The sequence below is a fragment of the Rattus norvegicus genome, chromosome 1, assembly GCF_036323735.1.
Source record: "Rattus norvegicus strain BN/NHsdMcwi chromosome 1, GRCr8, whole genome shotgun sequence".
In the NCBI taxonomy this organism is placed as follows: Eukaryota; Metazoa; Chordata; class Mammalia; order Rodentia; family Muridae; genus Rattus; species Rattus norvegicus.
This window is the reverse complement of record NC_086019.1, coordinates 79,176,271-79,197,829: the sequence shown is the minus strand read 5'-3', so window position 1 is coordinate 79,197,829 and position 21,559 is coordinate 79,176,271. Positions and strand designations below refer to the sequence as shown.

Here is a 21,559-nt window from a genome sequence, read left to right as displayed (position 1 = left end):
TCTGATCCTCCTGCCTCCTCCACCTCTTGAGTTTCTATGGGGGGAAGGGGTACATTTTTTATTGGATATTTTCTTTACTTACATTTCAAACGTTGTCCCCTTTCCCGATTTCCCCTCTGGAATCCCTATCCCTTTTCCCCTAACCCTGCCTTTATAAGAGTGTTCCCCCACCCACCCACTCCCTACCATCTCCCCGCCCTGGAATTCCCCTTACATGGGGCATTGAGCCTTCACAGGGCCAAGGGCCTCTCCTCTCATTGATGCCAGATAAGGCCACTCTCTGCTACCACTTCAGGCTAAATAAAGCTTCAACCAAAGATTTGCTTCATACATGCTAAGTGTAAATGCTCTTTTAGCTGAGCTCCATCCCCAGCCCTGGGGCGCCATTCTCTAGGGGACAGATAGAGAGATAGCCCTGTTTGAGACAAGGTTTCGATATGCAGCTCAGGCTGGCTTCAAACAAATGACCTTCTGGTTTGTGTACTATTATGTCATCGACTCATTTTGATTCTGACTACTTCTTCCCTTTTCTATGACAAAGTTGCTGACAAGCTATCTTGTGGTTTATTCCTTGTTTTCAAGTAAACTTTTAACTCTCCTAAACCACAGCCTAGCTTACTATGGACTAACCTTTTCACTATTGAAAAAAAAATGGATGAAGGGCCGAAGAGAATACAATTTTGATTCCCAACATACATGGCGGCTCACGACTCTAGCTGTAACTCTAGGTCTAGCGGATCTTACACCCTCTTTTGCTTTCCAAGGGTACCAGAAACATGATGTGATGCATAGATATAATTAAAGGCAAAATACTCATACATATAGAAACCATTTTTTAATGGATAGAAGTGCAGCTTTGTGATAAAGCAAGTTGCCTTAGCATGTTTCAGCCCCTGAACTTGACCCTCAACATTGAAAAACATGGAGAAAAAGGACAAACAAGACAGAACATTATATATATACTGGAGTCTCTCTAAGACAGAAAGACCAAGAGTTTGCAATTTTGGAATAAGCAAGGAGGTGGGCTGTGGCAATGAATACCTTTAATCCCAGCACTCAGGAGGCAAGGGCAAGCAGACCTCTGTGAGCTAGAGACCAGCCTGGTCTATATAACAAGTTGGAAGACAGCCAGGGCTACACAGAGAAACCCTGTCTATAAATAAATAAATAAATAAATAAATAAATAAATAAATAAATAATAGAACAAGGAAGGATGTTGAAGAGGTAATCACACTTTGGGTAAGTATACAACTGTCTGGGGTTTGCTGATTCTAAAAGTGAAAGTAGCCAGTGTGGGACAAAGACAACTGACAAAAAACAGGAACTGGAATTTCAGCTAAGCCACAAAATGAGATGGGTAGAGATACTAGAGCTGAACATTGCAGTTAATGGAATTATGGAACTTCAGCAGAAGATGAGGTCCTCAGCAAAATGGACTCAGATAGGTAGAAAGGGCCCACTGAAACAGGTAAGGAGGACCTACAATTAGCCTTGGTTTTAGAGGAAGGAAAACAAAAGACACTGCTCAAACTACAAAAACTAAACTAAAAAAACAGGTGGGACTAACTTGTTCTTCTATCACTTAGGAGGCAGGCAGAGGTAGGAGAATCAAGAGTTGAACACCCTGGGTTACATAGTAACAATGTTGTTTAAAAGCAAGAAAAAAACAAAACAAAACAAAACTGGGGACTGGAGAGATGTCCAGTGGTTAATTGTTGAAAGCAGTTGCTGCCCTTCCAAAGGACTCAGGTTCAATTCCCAACATCCACATATCTTCAGTTAGAGGTGACTCAGTGTCTTCTTCTGCCCTCTGTGAATAATAGACAGACATGTAGTACAAGAATTACACATAGGCAAAACACCCATGCACATAATTTTTTAATAGAATTGGAGAGATGGCCCAGCAGTTACCATCACATACAGAGCACCTGGGGTTTGGTTCTCAGCACCCATATCAGGTGGCTCAGAAGCTCCTGTAACTACAATTCCAGGGAATTCAATTCCCTCTTCTGAACTCCATGAGCACCTGAACATGCATACATACACATAAAAATCTATTTTAATTTGCAAAGACTATATCAGATGTGCAGATATGGTGGTGTCTTGCATGTATATAAACAGAGTGAAGGTTGGAGGGAGGCAAGGAGGAAGAAGGTGGGAGGGAGGAAGGGAGGGAGGGAGAAAGAGAGGGAGAGAGGGAGAGAGGGAGAGAGAGAGAGAGAGAGAGAGAGAGAGAGAGAGAATATGGAAACGAGACAGGCATGCTCCTAAGCTCCTCTTCCTGTGCTGCTTCCTGTGTCAAATAATGAGAATTCCAATCTTCTAGTATTGCAGTCTACAATAAAATACAGCACTACTCTCCACACTTTCTTTTCCTCACAGCTTAGCAAATTATGTGGGTCTCCTCCTCAGAACTCTCCAAAACTAGCACACATCTCACAACCTCCACTATCACCTATCATTTACAGCGTTGCACGGATTCCCCTTGGTGTCTCCTAAGATGTTACCATTAATCTGCCCTGAATGTGGTGGCCTAATTAATCTGTTAAAAGTCTGTCAAATTGCCTGAGAATTGGGGGCATTCTGGCAAGCAGAGTGACAGAAGACATAATAGCATGAAGTGCCAGGAAGGGCGCCCACACACTGTACCAGCCTAGTTCATCTCAGAGTTTGTGCTCTTCCAGATGAGAAAGGGTAATGTGCCAACTTCATTTCTGTCATTCTTGGAAATCATTCCCTTAAGAGCAAAACTTTGTCAGGAGCAGGAGATGGGTGCTGGGGAGATGCCTCTGTGGATAAAGGTTTCTGAGCAAGCATGACAACCTGAGTTCAATTCCTAAAACCCACAAAAAGCCAGATATGGCAACTAATGTCTGTAATCCCAGCAATTCTGCATTGAGATAAGCTACAGAGGCAGGAAAATCACTTGGAAGCAAGAAGACAGAAAGAGAGATCCTGTCTCAATGAGATGGAAGGAGAGGACCAACTCATGAAAATTTTCTTCTGACTTCCATGAAGGTACCATAGCATACACATAAAGCACTTGTGCACATATATTCACACACAAACACACATATACACACATACACACATACATACACAACACACACACACACACACACACACACACACATTAAACTACCGAAACTTCACAAATAGCTGAAGAATTATTGAAAACTGATGGTTTCTTGGAGAAGTAAAATTATTTTTCTGTGGAAGAGTGATAACTTGTATGTTGCCTATCTATGCTTCAGTGGATTACTTCACACATTTGCATGTATGGGCAGCAACTACCTGGACTTAGGGTTTAAAACTAATGAACAAATAACTAAATACAAAATAATTTTTTGAAAGAGGTCATAAAATTGGAATGGAGATCTGTTGGAGATATGTTGGAATGGAGATTATATTATAAGAAGACTTGGACTCCCCAGCCCACAGCTCCCTGCTCCTAAACCCTGTGGGAGAGAGAGATCACCGCCCAGACAGGTGAGCAATCCTGAAACTGCAGGGTGGGAGAGACCGCAAATACTCCCACCCTTGCCCACATCCCTGGCCCAAGACGAAACTGTATTGGGCCTCTGGGAACAGCAAGATAGGGGGACTCAAGAGGCAGGTCCCCTGCAATCCAGACACCTCCCGGATCTGAAGGGACATGGTCAACAGCTCCTTGCACCCAACTCACATGGGAGGGAGAGCTAAACCTTCAGAGGGCAGACACACCTGGGAAGCCAGAAGAGACTACACTCTGCCCACATTTCTGACTCTAGAGGAAAACACCTAACACCATCTGGGATCCGTGTGCACAGGGGCCTGAGAACAGGCAGGGCAGGCCCTTCTGGTTGCTGCCCTCACGGAGAGCTGAAGCACAGCCCCTCATGAGCAATTCTAGGCCTGATACCAGAGGTAAGACCAACGTTTCTGCTCCAAGTTACCTGCCTGTTGGACACAGTACACAGACCCACAGGAACACCTGAAGACCAGTAGACAGGCCTAAAAGCAAAACACTCTGTTCATATACCTGGCTGAAAGAAAACAGGAAAACAGGTCTAGAGAACTCCGGACACACAGGCCCATAAGATGGTCCAGCCACTGTCAGAAATAGAAGAACAAGGTAACACCAGAGACAATCTGATGGTGAGAGGCAAGTGCAGGAAGCCAAGATACAGAAAACAAGAATACATGGCATCATGGGAGCCCAATTCTCCCACCAAAACAAACACACCAGAAAAGCAAGATCTTGATTTTAAATCTCATTTGATCATGATGATGGAGGACTTCAAGAAAAACATAAAGAACTCCCTTAGAGAACCACAGGAAAACATAAATAAAAAAAAAACCAAAAACAAGCCTATAGAGAGGAATTACAGAAATCCCTGAAAAAATTACAGGAAAAAAACAATCAAACAGGTGAAGGAATTAAAAATGAAAATAGAAGCAATAAAGAAAGCACAAAGGGAGACAACCCAGGATATAGAAAACCAAAGGAAGAGACAAGGAGCTGTAGATACAAGCATCACCAACAGAATACAAGAGATAGAAGAGAGAATCTCAGGAGCAGGAGACTCCATAGAAATTATCGACACAGCTGCTAAGAAAATGTAAAACGGAAAAAGCTACTGGGCCAAAACATACAGGAAATCCAGGACTCAATGAGAAGATCAAACCTAAGGATAATAGGTATAGAAGAGAGTGAAGACTCCCAGCTCAAAGGACCAGTAAATATCTTCAACAAAATCATAGAAGAAAACTTCCCTAACCTAAAGAAAGAGATGCCCATAGACATACAAGAAGCCTACAGAACTCCAAATAGATTGGGCAAGAAAAGAAACTCCTCCTGTCACATAAGAGTCAAAACACCAAATGCACAAAACAAAGAAAGAATATTAAAAGCAGTAAGGGAAAAAGCTCAAGTAAAATATAAACACAGACCTATCATAATTACACAAGACTTCACACCAGACACTATGAAAGCCAGAAGATCCTGGAGAGATGTCATAAAGACCTGAAGAGAACACAAATGCCAGCCCAGGTTACTGTATCCAGCAAAAATCTCAAGTAACATAGATGGAGAAACCAAGGTATTCGATGACAAATCCAAATTTACACAATATCTTTCTACAAATCCAGCCCTACAAAGGATAATAAAGGGTAAAGCCCAACATAAGGAGGCAAGCTACACCCTAGAAGAAGCAAGAAACTAGTCATCTTAGCAACAAAACAAAGACAAGAAAAGCACACAAACATAATCTCACATCCAACCACGAATATAACAGGAAGCAACAGTCACTATTCCTATTCTCTCAACATCAGTGGACTCAATTCCCCAATAAAAAGACACATTAAAAAGCTGGGTATGCAATGAGGACCCTGCATTCTGCTGCCTACAGGAAACACACCTCAGAGACAAAGACAGGCACTACCTCAGAGTGAAAGGCTGGAAAACAAATTTCCAAGCAAATGTTCTGAAGAAAAAAGCTAGGGTAGCCATTCTAATATCAAATAAAGTTGATTTTCAACCAAAAGTCATCAAAACTGATAAGAAAGGACACTTCATATTCATGAAAGGAAAAATCCACCAAGATGAAATCTCTATCCTAAATAACTATGCTCCAAATATAAGGGCACCTACATACATAAAAGAAACCTTATTAAAGCTGAAAGCACACATTGTACCTCACACAATAACAGAAGGAGATTTCAACACCCCATTCTCATCAATGGACAGACCATGGAAACAGAAATTAAACAGAAACATAGACAGACTAAGAGAGTCATGAACCAAATGGACTTAACAGATATTTATGGAACATTCTGTCCTAAAACAAAAGGATGTACCTTCTTCTCACCACTGTACTTTCTCCAAAACTGACCATAAAATTGGTTATAAAACAGGCCTCAACAGATACAGAAAGATAGAAATAATCCCATTCATCTTATCAGACCTCAACGGGCTAAAGCTGGACTTCAATAACAATAAGGGAAGAACACCAACATATACATGGAAGTTGAACAATGCTCTACTCAATGATAACCTGGTCAAAGAAGAAATAAAGAAAGAAATTAAAGACTTCTTAGAATTTAATGAAAATGAAGGTGCAACATACCCAAACTTATGGGACACAATGAAAGCTGTGCTAAGAGGAAAACTCATAGCTCTGAGTGTCTGCAGAAAGAAACAGGAGAGAGCATATATCAGCAGCTTGACACCACAACAAAAAGATCTAGAAAAAAAGAAGCAAATACACCCAGGAGGAGTAGAATGCAGGAAATAATCAAACTCAGAGCTGAAATCAACCAAGTAGAAACAAAAAGGACTATACAAAGAATGAACAGAACCAAAAGCTGGTTATTTGACAAAATCAACAAGATAGATAAACCCTGAGCCAGACTAATGAGAGGACACAGAGAGTGTGTCCAAATTAACAAAATCAGAAATGAAAAGGGAGACATAACTACAGAATGAGAGGAAATTCAAAGAATCATCACATCCTAATACAAAAGACTATATTCAAAAAAATTTAAAATCTGCAGGAAATGGACAATTTCCTAGACAGATACCAGGTACCAAAGTTAAACCAGGAACAGATAAACCATTTAAACATCTCCATAACTCCTGAAGAAATAGAAGTAGTCATTGAAGGTCTCCCAACCAAAAGGCGCCCAGGTCCAGATGGGTTCAATGCAGAATTCTATCAGACCTTCATAGAACAACTCATACCAATACTATCCAAACTATTTCACAAAATTGAAACAGATGGAGCGTGACTGAATTCATTCTATGAAGCCACAATTACTCTTATACCTAAACAACACAAAGATCCAACAAAGAAAGAGAACTTCAGACCAATTTCCCTTATGAATATCGACGCAAAAATACTCAATAAATTTCTGGCAAACCGAATCAAAGAGCACATCAAAACAATCATCCATCATGAAAAAGTAGGCTTCATCCCAGGCATACAGGGATGGTTTAATATATGGAAAACCATCAATGTGATCCATTATATAAACAAACTAAAAGATAAAAACCAGATGATCATTTCATTAGATGCTGAGAAAGCATTTGACAAAATTCAGCACCCCTTTATGATTAAAGTCCTGGAAAAAAAAAGGAATTCAAGGCCGATACCTAAATATAATAAAAGTCATATACAGCAAACCAGTAGCTAACAGTAAACTAAATGGAGAGAAACTTCAAGCAATCCCACTAAAATCAGGTACTAGACAAAGCTGCCCACTCTTGCCCTACTTATTCAAGATAGTTCTTGAAGTTCTGGCCAGAGCAATCAGACAAAAAGAGGAGATCAAAGGGATGTAGATTGGAAAAGAAGAGGTCAAAATATCACTATTTGCAGATGATATGATAGTATATTTAAGTGAGACCAAAAGTTCCACCAGAGAACTACTAAACCTAATAAACACCTTCAGCAAAGTGGCTGGGTATAAAATTAACTCAAATAAATCAATAGCCTTCCTCCACACAAAAGAGAAACAAGCCAAGAAAGAAATTAGGGAAATGACACCCTTCATAATAGTGCCAAATAATATAAAATACCTCGGTTTGACTTTAACCAAGCAAGTGAAATATCTGTATGATAAGAACTTCAAGCCTCTGAAGAAAGAAATTGAAGAAGATCTCAGAAGATGGAAAGATCTCCCATGCTCATGGACTGGCAGGATTAATATAGAAAAATGGCCATTTTACCAAAAGCAATCTACAGGTTCAATGCAATCCCCATCAAAATACCAATCCAATTCATAGAGTTAGACAGAACAATCTGCAAGTACATTTGGAATAACAAAAAACCCAGGATAGCTAAAACTATCCTTGACAATAAAAGGACTTCTGGGGGGAATCACTATCCCTGAACTCAATATTGCTATTACAGAGCAATAATGATAAAAACTGCATGGTATTGGTACAGAGATAGAAAGATAGACCTGTGGAATAGAATTGAAGACCCAGAAATGAACCCACACACCTATAGTTACTTGATTTTTGACAAAGGAGTCAAAACCATCCAATGGAAAAAAGATAGCATTTTCAGCAAACGGTGCTGGTTCAACTGGAAGTCAGCATTTAGAAGAATGCAGATCGATTCATGCTTATCACCCTGTACAAAGCTTAAGTCCAAGTGGATCAAGGACCTCCACATCAATCCAGATACACTCAAACTAATAGAAGAAAAAGTGGGGAAGAATCTCGAACATATGGGCACTGGAGAAATTTTCCTGAACAAAACACCAATGTCTTATGCTCTATGATCAAGAATCGACAAATGGGGTCTCATAAAACTGCAAAGCTTCTGTAAAGCAAAGGACACTGTTATTAGGACAAAATGGCAACCAACAGATTGGGAAAAGATCTTTACCAATCCTACAACAGATAGAGGCCTTATATCCAAAATATACAAAGAACTCAAGAAGTTAGATGGCAGGGAAACAGATAACCCTATTAAAAATGGGGTTCAGAGCTAAGCAAAGAATTCACAGCTGAGGAATGCCATATGGCTGAGAAACACCTAAATAAATGTTCAACATCTTTAGTCCTAGGGGAAATGCAAATCAAAACAGCCCTGTGATTTCACCTCACACCAGTGAGAATGGCTAAGATCAAAAACTCAGGTGACAGCAAATGCTGGCGAGGATGTGGGGAAAGAGAAACACTCCTCCATTGTTTGTGGGATTGCAGACTGGTACAACCATTCTGGAAATCAGTCTGGAGATTCCTCAGAAAATTGGACATTGAACTACCTGAGGACCCAGCTATACCTCTCTTGGGCATATACTCAAAAGATGCCCCAACATATAACAAAGACACATGCTCCACTATGTTCACAGCAGCCTTACTTATACTAGCCAGAAGCTGGAAAGAACCCAGATTCTCTTCAACAGAGGAATGGGTACAGAAAATGTGGTACATCTACACAATGGAATATTACTCAGCTATCAAAAACAATGACTTTATGAAATTCATAGGCAAATGGATGGAACTGGATAATATCATCCTGAGTGAGGTAACCCAATCACAAGAAAACACACATGGTATGCACTCATTGATAAGTGGCTATTAGCCCAAATGCTCGAATTACCCTAGATGCACAGAACACATGAAACTCAAGAAGGATGACCAAAATGTGAATGCTTCACTCCTTCTTTAAAAGGGGAACAAGAATACCCTTCGCAGGGAATAGGGAGGCAAAGATTAAAACAGAGGCAGAAGGAACACCCATTCAGAGCCTGCCCCACATGTGGCCCTTACTTATACAGCCACCCAATTAGAAAAGATGGATGAAGGAAAGAAGTGCAGGCCAACAGGAACCGGATGTAGATCTCTCCTGAGAGACACAGCCAGAATATGGCAAAAACATAGGCAAATGCCAGCAGCAAGCCACTGATTTGAGAACAGGAACCCCATTGACAGAATCAGAGAAAGGACTAAAAGAGCCTGAAGGGGCCTGAGACCCCCATATGACCAACAATGCCAACCAACCAGAGCTTCCAGGGACTAAGCCACTACCCAGACTATACATGGACTGACCCTGGACTCTGACCTCATAGGTAGCAATGAATAGACTAGTAAGAGCACCAGTGAAAGGGGAAGCACTTGGTCCTGTCAAGACTGAACCTCCAGTGAACGTGATTGTTGGGGGGAGGGCGTTAATGGGGGGAGGATGGGGAGGGGAACACCTATATAAAAGGGGAGGGGTTAGGGGGATGTTGGCCTGGAAAGCGGGAAATGGAATAACAATCGAAATGTAAATAAGAAATACCCAAGTTAATAAAGATGGAAAAAAAAAAAGCTATACTACAAAAAAAAAAAGAGCTGGACTGGGAAAGTGGAGGATGGATATGACATTGGACATACATGATACATTATATATGTGTGTGAAATTTTAAAAGATTAAATAATTAAATAATTGATATTAAAACTATGTATAGGGCTAGGCATGGAGGCACAAGTCTTTAATCCAAGGCAGGGCAAGTGGACCTCTGTGAGTTCATGATTGGGCCTGGTCTACATAGTAAGTTTCAGGACAGCCCAGACATGTCTCCAAAAAACAACAACGTAAATGTATGAAACTGGACGCCGTGGCATACATCAGTAAATACTGATGTCGAAATATGTTATCATTGTAAGCATACCTCTGATACTTAACCTCCTGAAAATAAACATGTTGGGAGATATGGGACAATCTGACTAAGTGACAACTGTTAAGTCAAACAACCTAGCTAACCTTTACCAGCACAGACAACTTGGAGTACTCTAGAGATACATTATAGAAGCTATGCAACAGTTGGAGCTACCTACTGTCAACACACAACCCTAGCTCCCAAATTTGTAGCCCTAGCCATAATTGGTTGGAAAATCTACAGTGAAGTGTCTCTCCAAATATTCTTACTTAGGCCAGTCAAGGAGCACTTACCCTGATGGTCCATCCAAGAGAATGTTGTGATTGGTACAAAAAGAACAGTGCTGTAATTGGGGTGAATACTGTTGTGGGAAATCCACCAGAGAAGACCTCTCAGACATGGGTTTAAACCAATAGAAAATTTTTAATTAGCCAGTCTGTAACTACACTGGGTGTTCAGGATCCCAGTGTAGAATGGACTGAGAAGTTCTTAAGCTTTTAAGCACAAAAAAGATATCCTGAATTAATATACTTCAGTCAACAAGAACATTTAACCAGAAACAGACTACAGAAGTGAAAAGGAAAGGTTAGTACTTTGTAGATTGTCCTAGAACTATGAGTTTTGATGGGTTAGGTCTTCATTATGGTACTGTCTACTTGCTGAGTTTTATGGCCTGAAGGTATTTCCATCATGGAAGCAGTTGAAAGAAGATCTGGAGGCCTGTTACAAATTACAGTTAACACAACAACTGGTATGTGTGTGTGTGTGTGTGTGTGTGTACACAAATAAAAGTTGTTTATAAAAGTTGATAAGTCTCAACAACTAATACTTTTTTAAAATATTTACACTGTATTTAGTTAAAGTGTACAACACGAAGAGCTTTTAAAATAAATTTTGCATATATTTAAGATAAATAGGATATGATGTCTTAATTAAAATATACAATTGAAAGATCTTACATCGTCTTACAAAGTAATCCATTCTCCCAAGCAAATAGCAATAATCCACTCACAAAGCAAAGTTCATGAAACAATACACTGCTACTAACTCCAGTCCTCATATTATACATTAGATCTTTCTCCACAGGCAAGAGTATTTGGAGAGTACACTTGGTGATGGAGCACTTGACCAGCATGCACTAGGTCCTAGGTTCAATGCCCAGTAGAAACAAAAGAAACTGTCAACTTCTTTATATCTGTTGTCTCCGTCTGTGCCACTGATGGAGAAGTAGAGGATCATGGGAGACAGTTAAAAGTCACTAGGCTGAGGCACCCAGTTTCCCAATGCAAAAACTTAATCTGTGTCTTGGGCTCCCTCTTGTGACCAAAATGGGAAAAAGCCCCCCCCTTTTTTAAATATAGTATAATATTTAAAACAAATGTAAAGAATCCCAAGTTAAGCAAATATTACATGTACTACAAAAATTGTGTGCACTTTTAATTTACAAACATATTACTCATTTTAATTTTAATATATCATTAGGTTTTGAGAATTTCATATGGGCACACAGTGTTTTTCATCACATTCATCCTCCACTCCCCCCAATAGCTCATCCCAGTTCTACTCCCACTTCTACTAAAATTTGTGCCATCTTTCCTACTCCCCCAATGGTTCCAGTTTGTGCTACACATATGCTAATAGAAGTGGGACTATCCACAGGAGCAGGGTTGGCCTACTATAAGTCATACATTCAAAGAAAAATATCATTCCCAGACAATTCCAAAATTCCAATCCATTATCTAAGTTGTAAAGAAAAACCTCGTTATTAAATTTGAAGATACGTATATAGAACTGGGAAACAGTACATAAGCTAACTTTTTTTTTCATCTTTATAAAATTGCGTATTTCTTATTTACATTTCAACTGTTATTCCCTTTCCCGGTTTCTGGACCAACATCCCCCTAACCCCTCCTGCTCCCCTACTATATGGGTATTCCCCTCCCCATCCTCCCTGCATTACCGCCCTACCCCCAAGAATTCCATTCACTGGGGGTCCAGCCTTGGCAGGCCCAAGGGCTTCCCCTTCCACTGGTGCTCTTACTAGGATATCCATTGCTACCTATGCAGCTGGAGCCCAGGGTCAGTCCGTGTATAGTCTTTGAGTAGTGGCTTAGTCCCTGGAAACTCTGGGTGGTTGGCATTGTTGCTCATATGGGGTCTCAAGCCCCTTCAGCTCTTTCAGTCCTTTCTCTGATTCCTTCATCGGGGGTCCCGTTCTCAGTTCAGTGGTTTGCTGCTGGCATTCGTCTATGTATTTGCCTTATTCTGGCTGTGTCTCTCAGGAGAGATCTACATCCGGTTCCTGTTGGTCTGCACTTCTTTGCTTCATCCATCTTATCTAATTGGGTGGCTGTATATGTATGGGCCACATGTGGGGCAGGCTCTGAATGGGTGTTCCTTCTGCCTCTGTTTTAATCTTTGCCTCCCTATTCCCTGCGAAGGGTATTCTTGTTCCCCTTTTAAAGAAGGAGTGAAGCATTCACATTTTGATCATTCCTCTTGAGTTTCATGTGTTCTGTGCATCTAGGGTAATTCAAGCATTTGGGCTACCCTGCAGTGGGTCAGGCACACACACAAAGACATGCATAAATGTATGAAAAATGTAAGGGAGACTTTGCCAGGAAGATCAGCAAAAAAAAGAGGGGGATAGAAAATAGTGATAAGGGGTTTTGAAAACTACTACAATCTTGTGTGTGTGTGTCTATGTGTCTGTGAATATGTGTGTCTGTGTGTTTGTATCTGTGTATATGTGTTTCTATGTGTGTCTGTGTCTCTGTATGTTTGTGAAGTGTGTGTTTGTGTGTTTGTGTCTGTGTCTGTGTGTTCCTATGTGAGTCTGTTTGTGTCTGTGTATGTGTCTCTGTGTGTGTGTGTCTATGTGTTTCTGTGTGTCTGTGTGTGTCTGTCTATGGGTATATCTGTGGATGTCTGTGGGTGTCGATTTGTGTCTGTGTGTCTATGTGTGTCTGTGTGTCTGTCTGTGGGTGTGTCTGTGGGTATATCTGTGGATGTCTGTGGATGTCTATGTGTATGTATGTGTATGTGTATGTATATGTATGTGTATTTGTGGGTGTCTCTGTGTATGTGTGTCTGTGTGTCTATATGTCTGTATCTCTCTCTCTCCATCTGTGTGTGTGTGTATGTGTGTGTGTATGTGTGTGTGTGTATGTGTGTGTGTGTGTGTGTGTGTGTGTGTGTGTGTGTGCATGGAGCTTTCAGTGAATTTTGTAAAATGTGGTAATCTGTCAAATACTTTTCCAGGTTCCTGGTATCTACCAAGATAGACAGCAGACAGACAACCCTCTCTTGTTACATTTGTATTCTTGCAGACCAACAGAAGAGAGAAGGTTGAAAGACACAGGTACAATACAGGAGTCCTCCTTACCATAGTTCAACCTCACTGCAGTTCATCACCCACTGTTACCCATAACCAGAAAATACTGAATGGAAAATTCCAGGAGTAAACAGATTATACCTTTTCAATCATGTGCCTCTCTGAGTAAATTTGATGACATTTTTCTCAAAACAATACTCTGTCCAAAACAGTGCTAATAAGGTATGGTGGGGGGAGTACCTCATTCTCCATAACTTCTATTACAGTGTTTTATGGTTGTCCTGTTATATTTTTATGATGACTGCTAGGCCTTGTGCCTGGTTTATACACTGAGCTTTGGTTGGGGTGGGAGACTGGGGGGGAGGGGATGTAGGCACATAATAGATAGATAGATAGATAGATAGATAGATAGATAGATAGATAGATAGATAGATAGATAGATAGATAGATATAGATTCAATACTCAGTGTGGTTTTAGGCATCTGCTGGGTGTCTTGAAATGAATTCCCTATAGATGGCAGGCTGATGTGAGTTTGCTCACAGTCTGCTTAATGTGACCAGAAAAGATATTTGAGAAGCTTGTACTGAATAGCTAGAGGGTCACAGAACTTCAGGAAGTACAGAGTGCTGGGTCTTGAGGAAAGAGGTAGGAAAAGAGAAGGTACCAGGTGGCTAACTCCAGATCACGTGGGACCCTGTCACTCTCTAAAGTTAACCTGAGTAAAAGGGTATCACAAACTGTCCCAAGTTGAAGACACCTCCAGCAATGAGTCTCCTTTTCCTCAACTTCTTTTATAAAGCTGACCTACTCAAACAAGAGGCCTTTCATTGCAGTAACCTTCAAACAGTCTCGTCCATCTTCCTCAGCAGCCTCCCACCCCTTCTTTCTCATGGCTCTGCATTAAGTTGACTTTTGAATGCCTAAGTTGGGGAAGGGAGTCTCAGGGGGATCCTCCTGAGTTGTACAGTACACATGTCACAGATCTGTACATGGTGAGTTTATAATACTCCTTTTTGTGTATCTGCAGAGGTCTGTGCCTGTACTATTATTTTACCAGGTGATAAGATGTCTTAACTTCTCTCACATGTAAGAAAAAGCTAGCATTAGAAACACCCAGAAGAGGAACATAAACACAGGAGCTTCGATGTCATTCTTAATTAATAAAATAAATTGCTATACAGGGCTGGGTAATTATGACAGGATTTTAGACACCAGATTGCAACTATGTACAGTCACTGAGATCAGATGAGGAATTGCAGCCCAGCTGGCTCATTGTACCAGGAACTCCCACAGCCAGCAGAGTAATTATAGCAGAGACATTAGATTTGCTGGGTGATTACCATGCAGTCATGGAGTCCAAAGAAATAATAGCACGGTTCCAAACACAGGCACTAGGTAATAACTAGAGACATGATCACAACTCAGAGACAGAGGGATGTTCCTGAAACATCAAGCCTCAAGATTCCCAGGAGAGCTCCACCACCCACAGAAGTCCCCCAAAGTTGAATGATTTTTCCTCTATTTATTTCGTTCTTAGAATTAAATCTACCTCCTTACACGTGATATCAAGGACTCTACCACTGAGCCATGCCCCTAATGTCTCAATGATGGAGCCTAGGCAGGTGCTCTACCACTGAGCCATGCCCATAGCTCCTCACTAGGAGATTCTAGTTAAGTGTTCTACCACTGATCTATACCTTTTAATTCCCCTTCCTGTAACAGCACAAGTCTTTTCTTCATACTCATGTCCTTCTGCTTTGTTTTGTGGCACACTAGGTTTAACTAGGGCCATCTGTGGGACCATGGGTTTAAAACTATTCACTGGAGTCTGACAGACTCACCAGTGGATACAAAGCAGAGAAAGGGAGAGCATCAAAGCAACTCCTCGATCCAAAACTGATTGATGACTAGCCCAGTCTTGTGCAGGGACCAGTGCAGCTAATCACAGTTGTTGGGAGATCATGATTATAATGGCTAGCTCCTGCTTGGGAGATGGCATTTCATGGCTCTTCTCCCTATCTTCTAGCTCTTACATTCTTTCTACCCCTCTTCTTCAATGCTCCCTGAGCCTACAAGGGGGATAGTGTGAATATCCTATCTTAGGGCTGAGCGTTCAACAGTCACCCTGAACAGGCATGAGTCTCTGCATTCACTGTCATTCATTGCAAAGAAAAGCTTCTCTGGTTCAGGCTTAGTACAGAAGTTTTGGTGCTAGGACATAGCTTGGTGCCATTTCAATTTAGCTAGAAATTGGAGCTTTTCATTTTTATTGCTGAGTAGTATTCTACTGTATGGATATACCATAGTTTAGTCATTTCTCCACTGAAAAACAGCATGGCTATTTTACAAAAAACTCTGCTCAAGAACTTATAATTAGGGGGCTGAAGATATGGCTCAGCAGTTAAGAGCACTGACTGCTCTTCCATAGTTCTTGAGTTCAATTCCCAGCAACCACATGGTGGCTCAAAACCATCTGTAATGGGATACAATCCCTTCTTTGGGTGTGTCTGAAGACAACTACAGTGTACTCATATCCATAAAATAAATAAATAAATCTAAAGGAAAAAAACCTATAATTAGAAAGGTCATAGGCCACATTGGAGAACCTATAACTGTTATTCTGCTAAATGGACATTGTATTAAGCTGACTCATTATGTAATGACTTATCATTTTTTAATTTTTTTTATTTATTTAATACTTAATAATAATTCTTTGGTTTCCGGGCAAACATCCCCCTCCCGCCTCCCCTTCCTTATGGGTGCTCCCCTCCCAACCCTCCCCCCATTGCCGCCCTCCCCCCAACAGTCTAGTACACTGGGGGTTCAGTCTTAGCAGAACCCAGGGCTTCCCCTTCCACTGGTGCTCTTACTAGGATATCCATTGCTACCTATGAGGTCAGAGTCCAGGGTCAGTCCATGTATAGTCTTTAGGTAGTGGCTTAGTCCCTGGAAGCTCTGGTTCCTTGGCATTGTTGTACATATGGGGTCTCGAGCCCCTTCCATTTCTTTCTCTGATTCCTTCAACAGGGGTCCTGTTCTCAGTTCAGTGGTTTGCTGCTGGCATTCGCCTCTGTATTTGCTGTATTCTGGCTGTGTCTCTCAGGAGCGATCTACATCCGGCTCCTATCGGTCTGCACTTCGTTGCTTCATCCATCTTGTCTAATTGGGTGGCTGTATATGTATGGGCCACATGTGGGGCAGGCTCTGAATGGGAGTACCTTCAGTCTCTGTTTTAATCTTTACCTCTCCCTTCCCTGCCAAGGGTATTCTTGTTCCCCTTTTAGAGAAGGAGTGAAGCATTCACATTTTGATCATCCGTCTTGAGTTTCATTTGTTCTAGGCATCTAGGGTAATTCAAGCATTTGGGCTAATAGCCACTTATCAGTGAGTGCATACCATGTATGTCTTTCTGTGATTGGGTTAGCTCACTCAGGATGATATTTTCCAGTTCCAACCATTTGCCTACGAATTTCATAAAGCCGTTGTTTTTGATAGCTGAGTAATATTCCATTGTGTAGATGTACCACATTTTCTGTATCCATTCCTCTGTTGAAGGGCATCTGGGTTCTTTCCAGGTTCTGGCTATTATAAATAAGGCTGCGATGAACATAGTGGAGCACGTGTCTTTTTTATATGTTGGGGCATCTTTTGGGTATATACCCAAGAGAGGTATAGCTGGATCCTCAGGCAGTTCAATGTCCAATTTTCTGAGGAACCTCCAGACTGATTTCCAGAATGGTTGTAGCAGTCTGCAATCCCACCAACAATGGAGGAGTGTTCCTCTTTCTGCGTATGCTCGCCAGCATTTGCTGTCACCTGAGTTTTTGATCTTAGCCATTCTCACTGGTGTGAGGTGAAATCTCAGGATTGTTTTGATTTGCATTTCCCTTATGACTAAAGATGTTGAACATTTCTTTAGGTGTTTCTCAGCCATTCGGCATTCCTCAGCTGTGAATTCTTTGTTTAGCTCTGAACCCCATTTTTTAATAGGGTTATTTGTCTCCCTGCGGTCTAACTTCTTGAGTTCTTTGTATATTTTGGATATAAGGCCTCTATCTGTTGTAGGATTGGTAAAGATATTTTCCCAATCTGTTGGTTGCCGATTTGTCCTAACCACAGTGTCCTTTGCCTTACAGAAGATTTGCAGTTTTATGAGATCCCATTTGTCCATTCTTGATCTTAGAGCATAAGCCATTGGTGTTTTGTTCAGGAAATTATTTCCAGTGCCCATGTGTTCCAGATGCTTCCCTAGTTTTTCTTCTATTAGTTTGAGTGTATCAGGTTTGATGTGGAGGTCCTTGATTCACTTAGACTTAAGCTTTGTACAGGGTGATAAGCATGGATCAATCTGCATTCTTCTACACGTTGACCTCCAGTTGAACCAGCACCATTTGCTGAAAATGCTATCTTTTTTCCATTGGATGGTTTTGGCTCCTTTGTCAAAAATCAAGTGCCCATAGGTGTGTGGGTTCATTTCTGGGTCTTCAATTCTATTCCATTCGTCTATCTTTCTGTCTCTGTACCAATACCATGCAGTTTTTATCACTATTGCTCTGTAATACTGCTTGAGTTCAGGGATAGTGATTCCCCCTGAAGTCCTTTTATTGTTGAGGATAGCTTTAGCTATCCTGAGTTTTTTGTTATTCCAGATGAATTTGCAAATTGTTCTGTCTAACTCTTTGAAGAATTGGATTGGTATTTTGATGGGGATTGCATTGAATCTGTAGATTGCTTTTGGTAAAATGGCCATTTTTACTATATTAATCCTGCCAATCCATGAGCATGAGAGATCTTTCCATCTTCTGAGGTCTTCTTCAATTTCTTTCTTCAGAGGCTTGGAGTTCTTATCATACAGATCTTTCACTTGCTTGGTTAGAGTCACACAGAGGTATTTTATATTATTTGGGACTATTATGAAGTGTGTTGTTTCCCTAATTTCGTTCTCGGCTTGTTTCTCTTTCGTGTAGAGGAAGGCTACTGATTTATTTGAGTTAATTTTATACCCAGCCACTTTGCTGAAGTTGTTTATCAGCTTTAGTAGTTCTCTGGTGGAACTTTTGGGATCACTTAAATAAACTATCATATCATCTGCAAATAGTGATATTTTGACTTCTTCTTTTCCGATCTGTATCCCCTTGACCTCCTTTTGTTGTCTGATTGCTCTGGCTAGAACTTCAAGAACTATATTGAATAAGTAGGGAGAGAGTGGGCAGCCTTGTCTAGTCCCTGATTTTAGTGGGATTGCTTCAAGTTTCTCTCCATTTACTTTAATGTTAGCAACTGGTTTGCTGTATATGGCTTTTACTATGTTTAGGTATGGGCCTTGAATTCCTATTCTTTCCAGAACTTTTATCATGAAGGGGTGTTGAATTTTGTCAAATGCTTTCTCAGCATCTAATGAAATGATCATGTGGTTTTGTTCTTTCAGTTTGTTTATATAATAGATCACGTTGATGGTTTTCCGTATATTAAACCATCCCTGCATGCCTGAGATGAAGCCTACTTGATCATGGTGGATGATTGTTTTGATGTGCTCTTGGATTCGGTTTGCCAGAATTTTATTGAGTATTATTGCGTCGATATTCATAAGGGAAATTGATCTGAAGTTCTCTTTCTTTGTTGGGTCTTTGTGTGGTTTAGGTATAAGAGTAATTGTGGCTTCATAGAAGGAATTCGGGAGTGATCCATCTGTTTCAATTTTGTGGAATAGTTTGGATAATATTGGTATGAGGTCTTCTATGAAGGTTTGATAGAATTCTGCACTAAACCCATCTGGACCTGGGCTCTTTTTGGTTGGGAGACCTTAAATGACTGCTTCTATTTCCTTAGGAGTTATGGGGTTGTTTAACTGGTTTATCTGTTCCTGATTTAACTTCGGTACCTGATATTCGTCTAGGAAATTGTCCATTTCCTGTAGATTTTCAAGTTTTGTTGAATATAGGCTTTTATAGAAAGATCTGATGATTTTTTTAATTTCCTCTGAATCTGTAGTTATGTCTCCCTTTTCATTTCTGATTTTGTTAATTTGGATACACTCTCTGGGTCCTCTCGTTAGTCTGGCTAAGGGTTTATCTATCTTGCTGATTTTCTCAAAGAACCAACTTTTGGTTCTGTTGATTCTTTCTATGGTCCTTTTTGTTTCTACTTGGTTGATTTCAGCTCTGAGTTTGATTATTTCCTGCCTTCTACTCCTCCTGGGTATATTTGCTTCTTTTTGCTCTAGAGCTTTTAGGTGTGCTGTCAAGCTGCTGACATATGCTCTTTCCTGTTTCTTTCTGCAGGCACACAGCGCTATGAGTTTTCCTCTTAGCACAGCTTTCATTGTGTCCCATAAGTTTGGGTATGTTATACCTTCATTTTCATTAAATTCTAAAAAGTTTTTAATTTCTTGCTTTATTTCTTCCTTGACTAGGTTATCATTGAGTAGAGCATTGTTCAATTTCCACGTATATGTGGGCATTCTTCCCTTATTGTTATTGAAGACCAGTTTTAGGCCGTGGTGGTCTGATAGCACGCATGAGATTATTTCTATCTTTCTGTACCTGTTGAGGCCCGTTTTTTGACCAACTATATGGTCAATTTTGGAGAAAGTACCATGAGGAGCTGAGAAGAAGGTATATCCTTTTGCTTTAGGATAGAATGTTCTATAAATATCTGTTAAGTCCATTTGGCTCATGACTTCTCTTAGTCTGTCTACGTCTCTGTTTAATTTCTATTTCCATGATCTGTCCATTGATGAGAGTGGGGTGTTGAAATCTCCCACTATTATTGTGTGAGGTGCAATGTGTGTTTTGAGCTTTAGTAAGGTTTCTTTTACGTATGTAGGTGCCCTTGTATTTGGGGCATAGATATTTAGGATTGAGAGTTCATCTTGGTGGATTTTTCCTTTGATGAATATGAAGTGTTCTTCCTTATCTTTTTTGATGACTTTTAATTGAAAATTGATTTTATTTGATATTAGAATGGCTACTCCAGCTTGCTTCTTCTGACCATTTGCTTGGAAAGTTGTTTTCCAGCCTTTCACTCTGAGGTAGTGTCTGTCTCTGTCTCTGAGGTGTGTTTCCTGTAGGCAGCAGAATGCAGGGTCTTCGTTGGGTATCCAGTTTGTTAATCTATGTCTTTTTATTGGGGAGTTGAGGCCATTGATGTTGAGAGATATTAAGGAATAGTGATTATTGCTTCCTGTTATATTCATATTTGGATGTGAGGTTATGTTTCTGTGCTTTTCTTCTCTTTGTTTTGTTGCCAAGACGATTAGTTTCTTGCTTCTTCTAGGGTATAGCTTGCCTCCTTATGTTGGGCTTTACCCTTTATTATCCTTTGTAGTGCTGGATTTGTAGAAAGTTATTGTGTAAATTTGGTTTTGTCATGGAATATCTTGGTTTCTCCATCTATGTTAATTGAGAGTTTTGCAGGATACAGTAACCTGCGCTGGCACTTGTGTTCTCTTAGGGTCTGTATGACATCTGTCCAGGATCTTCTGGCCTTCATAGTTTCTGGCGAGAAGTCTGGTGTGATTCTGATAGGTCTGCCTTTATATGTTACTTGACCTTTTTCCCTTACTGCTTTTAATATTCTTTATTTTGTGCGTTTGGTGTTTTGACTATTATGTGACGAGAGGTGTTTCTTTTCTCGTCCAATTTATTTGGAGTTCTGTAGGCTTCTTGTATGCCTATGGGTATCTCTTTTTTTAGGTTAGGGAAGTTTTCTTCTATGATTTTGTTGAAGATATTTACTGGTCCTTTCAGCTGGGAGTCTTCACTCTCTTCTATACCTATTATCCTTAGGTTTGATCTTCTCATTGAGTCCTGGATTTCCTGTATGTTTTGGACTAGTAGCTTTTTCTGCTTTACATTATCTTTGACAGTTGAGTCAATGATTTCTAGGGAATCTTCTGCTCCCGAGATTCTCTCTTCCATCTCTTGTATTCTGTTGGTGAAGCTTCTATCTACAGCTCCTTGTCTCTTCTTTTGATTTTCTATATCCAGGGTTGTTTCCATGTGTTCTTTCTTGATTGCTTCTATATCCATTTTTAATTCCTTCAACTGTTTGATTGTGTTTTCCTGGAATTCTTTCAGGTATTTTTG

At 40.4% G+C, this 21,559-nt stretch overlaps 1 protein-coding gene across 2 annotated transcripts in view; it reads right to left on the bottom strand.

Annotated features, from left to right (window-relative positions):
• Positions 1 to 21,559, bottom strand: part of Lair1 (leukocyte-associated immunoglobulin-like receptor 1) — a 120,697-nt gene that overhangs the window by 63,717 nt on the left and 35,421 nt on the right. The gene's annotated exons all lie outside the window — the stretch shown is intronic.